Here is a 4,178-nt window from a genome sequence, read left to right on the forward strand (position 1 = left end):
CCTATAGCCGCACTACCCATGCCGTCAACCACGTATTGGCATGTTCGACCTTTTTATAATCCGAAATATGATCAAAAAGATACAACTAATACACGAAATTTTATGTTATTTATTCAGCAAAAGGACATAAGTAGTATGACTCGCGCATACATCTCAATTCAATATAGAAACATATTATCCGAAAGAGAAATAACAACGTTGATTTTCTCATATATTGGATCTAATTCTTGCAATTTTTTTCTTGTAACAATTCATATTGGACAAGGCTGTACTTCTTGTACTTCTTAAGCCTTTTCTTGTACTTCTTAAGCCTTTTCAACTCCCAAAACAAATGGCTCCAAGAACCTCCCTTGCACTCTTCCTTTCCCTCAACCTCCTCTTCTTCACTTACACCACTGCGACCACAGGGACTTGTCCTAATGATACCCTTAAGGTCGCTCTGTGCGCAAATGTTCTCAAGATAGTGAACATAACAGTGGGAAGCCCACCTGTACAGCCATGCTGCACTCTCATCCAAGGCTTGGCTGACCTTGAGGCCGCAGCCTGCCTCTGCACTTTGGTCAAGGCTAACGTTCTTGGAATCAACCTTAACCTTCCCATCGATCTCACCGTACTCCTCAATGTTTGCGGTAGAACAGCTCCAGCGAACTACCAGTGCTTGTAAGTTGAACACTTATAACTTACCTATAAAATGAATGAATCATACAGTTGATGTTTCGTTTTATTGACGTTGTCATGCAATAATAATGGATAGTGGGGTTGTGTGTGTGTAATCGGCAAGTTTGCACTCCTTTGCTTCATTGTTCCTCCATTTCTTCTTTGTAACTTTGTCTTCCGGATATGATTAATAAAGTATGAACCGATGTCGTTGTCTATATGCCTATCTTAAAAACCAAGGTGACATTATACTGTAATACTATATATATCACTACAAAACATGCCCTTATTAGTATTCCGTTGTAAACATTAAGACATGTACAAACAGACCATTGCTGGCAAAAACGAATCTGATTAATAAAAGTATCAAACTAGAGAAGATATTTCTGCAGAACTGGATATAAGAACTATATATATTGTGATGTTAAAGAAGTATACATAGAACATAGTATTCAAAAATATATTAGAAGTTAAAGTATTAAAGTAACTATACTAAAAGCGAAAAATCATAAATCATACGGTAATCGACTTTTGGCTTGACTTGGGACATAATCATTCAATCTTTGCAGAAATCAAAAAAATTTGTAAAATGAAATTGATACCTTTGCGAGACAAGCCGTCCTATCAACTAAACCTTTCGAGTGATGAATGATGGATAAAGAACCATCTTTTTGAAACATGATTTACCCGTTGTCAATAGAAAGAACACAGACAATCTTTTGATACTTTCCTGGCTAAGTACTTAGCCACGAAGACAGATGTATGAATTGTATTTGTATGGTGAAGTCTAGAGATTCCAACTACATATTTGGACGCAGAACACAATTTTGCTTCGTTGATATTGCAATTTCCCATTTACAAAATAAAATATTAAACTATACGAAAGTTACTATGAAATTGTTGTCACATCTCCCTTCATCTTCTTCTATTATAACAATTTAACTAATTTTTACTATGACACAAAATTAAAATTAAAATTGTCATTATATGTAAGCAAAAAGGAACTGTGAAATTTGTCTATTAATTAAGGTTTATGGGTCGGCAAATACAGAAACCATTTTGAAAGTTTAAAATAGCAAATTATGTAAATAATTATAAAATTTTAAAAATTAGATAAATTGAAATGAAATTGTAACTAATTTTAATGAGATTTCCCAAACATATAAAAGACAAAAATATTTTATTTTAAAAATACCATAAGGATTCGTTAATCTGGTCCGTGAGTATTGGATTTGTTAATGCACACGTACGTACACGTGAACTATACATACATACACTAATCAGAGATTAATTAAATCTGCATCAAATTTCAAAAAGCCATGTATGGGCTAGAGTTGTTATAGAATCGTCACAAAAAGTTATTAACTATAAATAGTAAGCGTTATTTGAAATCAGCTATGTACTCTGAACTCTAAACTTCGTTAATAGAGTTTACAAAATTGCAAATCTAACTGTTTTCCGTTCGAATCTTGATTTTTACCCAAGAACAAGAGTATGTTAATTTTAGAATATTATAGCTGTATCGAGTTTAGGTTATAAGATTCATAATCAAAAGTAATTTGTAATGAGAAAATTGACGATCCTTATTTTTGATATAAAATTTTAGAAGTCATTTTTTTTTGGGTAAATCATTCCTTTTCTCATTTCACTAAGATAGGGTTCATTACAACAATAAGATCATCTTTAGCCAGATCATTAACAAAAAAAGAAAAGAAAATTAGTATATCATGTAGAATCTCTTGGATCTCCCAATTGGGTGATTAGACTAAAGTCAACGAGTCTGAAGCAAAGAAGATGTTGGTGAATTTGGATTCACTCACAACTCTCATTGTCGTCAGAGTTGCTAGAGCTTTGTTTGTTTGAAGATGTGAGATTTTCAACACATATGACTTTTTATTCTGATTAAATTTCTTTATAAATTAACTTTTGTCATAATTCCATAAAAATCTCACATAAAATTAATACTAATATTTTTGAGTTGGCGGACTATATATTGGTTTTATTTCAGTTAGCCTGTGTTAGACTATAACACTATATTAAAATGCATAGATTTCCGACTCAAAACCAATTGACAATTATTAAATTTCACATCTATGTTTTTATATATTAATGTAAGTCTCATCTCAACTGATATTAGATTTACTAAAACGTCAATTTTCTTTCTTAATTTATCTTTAATTTCAGTATTTATAATATGAATCTTGATTTTTTTCTTGATTTTTCTGATTGTTATATCTGTTAATTCTTTTTTTTTTATTTTAAAATTTTGATCAGTGAAGATTAAAATTTGTTTTTTTAGTTTATCTTTAATTTTACGGATTTTGAATTCCTTTTTTTTGTTTTGAATTTTTTTCTGACTCGATAAACTCGTTGATATTTTTTTTCTCTTTTTTTAATATTATTTTAAAAATTCTGATCAAGTGTGGATTAAAATATGTTTTTTTTAAATTTCTGGCCCAATGAAAATCGAAAAGGACACGAGACAATTGTATATTTCAACTAAATTCTTGGGAGTTTAGATTGTGAATTGTTAACAAATATTATGAAGTGTGGACCATGTTCTTTTGGTAACAAATTATATTCTATGAAAACCTTTACCCGTCCCCAATATTTCGGGTCAAACTTTCAGAAAGAAATATATGTACACCAAAAGTTCAACTTCGTTCTCACTCAATCACTTAACTATTATTAACTATGTGGTGTAGCCTAAGATTTCAGATTATATCCTTATATATGTATACTGACATAATATAACGACCGTTACCTTTTGGTAGCTCTAGGTTTTTTTTAGGGATAAGAGTTGTAGAAGGAAGTCTTTGAGTAAATCATTTGCTCTTTGTGGATGATAAAATGTTGTTTGCCGATCAGATCTAAAATTTCTCTACAAAAATATGAGAAAGCATCAGGTCAACCGATAATCAATCCAAATTATTTATCATTTTCTCTACTAAAACCCTATTGGAGATAAGAATAAAAGCAAACAGCTTCTACGGATCCAAAAAGAAGGAGGACAAGGGAAATATTTGGATTTATCAGAATTATTTAACTGGAAGAAAAATGACCTATTCAATATAATTGTTGACTGAATCAAACAGAGAGCTTTGAGTTGGTCTTCTTGTTTCCTCTCCTCAAGTAGGGAAGATCACTATGTTGAAATAAGTTATAGAAGCAATGCCTACCTACACTATGTTTTGCTTCCATTTCCGAAGCTCTCTTTACAAACGTATTCAAGCTACTCTCACTAGGTTTTGGTGGGAATCCACTACTTGGAAAAAAAAACAAATGAGTTCGATCTCTTGGAAGAAAATGACCCAATCGTTTAAGACAAGGGGATTGGGTGTCAGATATATCCATACCTTTAATATTGCATTGTTATCAAAACTTAGTTTGGAGAATCCTTCTAAAACAAAGCTATCTTTGGGCTAAAGTCCTATTGGGTAAATAATGTAAAACATCTTCACTTCTTGAATGTAAGGTCCTTAACTAAGCATCACATGAGTGGAGGAGCATCTATATGGGAA

At 31.5% G+C, this 4,178-nt stretch overlaps 1 pseudogene across 1 annotated transcript; it reads left to right on the forward strand.

The window, feature by feature from the left end:
* Window positions 1–305: 305 nt before the first annotated feature.
* On the forward strand, window positions 306–875 carry LOC147940328 (putative lipid-binding protein AIR1B pseudogene; annotated as a pseudogene). The gene has a single exon (XR_015563297.1). The product of XR_015563297.1 is annotated as a putative lipid-binding protein AIR1B pseudogene (transcript).
* Window positions 876–4,178: the final 3,303 nt, after the last annotated feature.

The sequence above is a fragment of the Camelina sativa genome, chromosome 8 (genome assembly GCF_030686135.1).
Source record: "Camelina sativa cultivar CO46 ecotype springtype chromosome 8, ASM3068613v1".
Taxonomy (NCBI): Eukaryota; Viridiplantae; Streptophyta; class Magnoliopsida; order Brassicales; family Brassicaceae; genus Camelina; species Camelina sativa.